This window comes from Phaethon lepturus, unplaced genomic scaffold (assembly GCF_000687285.1).
Source record: "Phaethon lepturus isolate BGI_N335 unplaced genomic scaffold, ASM68728v1 scaffold13152, whole genome shotgun sequence".
NCBI classification, from domain to species: domain Eukaryota; kingdom Metazoa; phylum Chordata; class Aves; order Phaethontiformes; family Phaethontidae; genus Phaethon; species Phaethon lepturus.
This window is the reverse complement of record NW_010522663.1, coordinates 19,540-19,770: the sequence shown is the minus strand read 5'-3', so window position 1 is coordinate 19,770 and position 231 is coordinate 19,540.

The window sequence follows — 231 nt, the reverse complement described above, 5'->3', positions numbered from 1 at the left end:
CCCCCCCCCCCCCCCAAACAAACCATTCACAAACCACTTCTCATGATTTCATGATGGTGATCTACAGAGAGGGGGAAAAAAAAAAATCCATATTTGGATCGTATGCTCCTTAGTTAAAAAAAATAAATTAAATACCAGATCTTTTATATGGTAAAAACAGATAAGTCTTAATGTATACTAAACCAAGCAAGCAATTACATTTAGATCAAGTTATTCTTCCTCCTCCCTCCC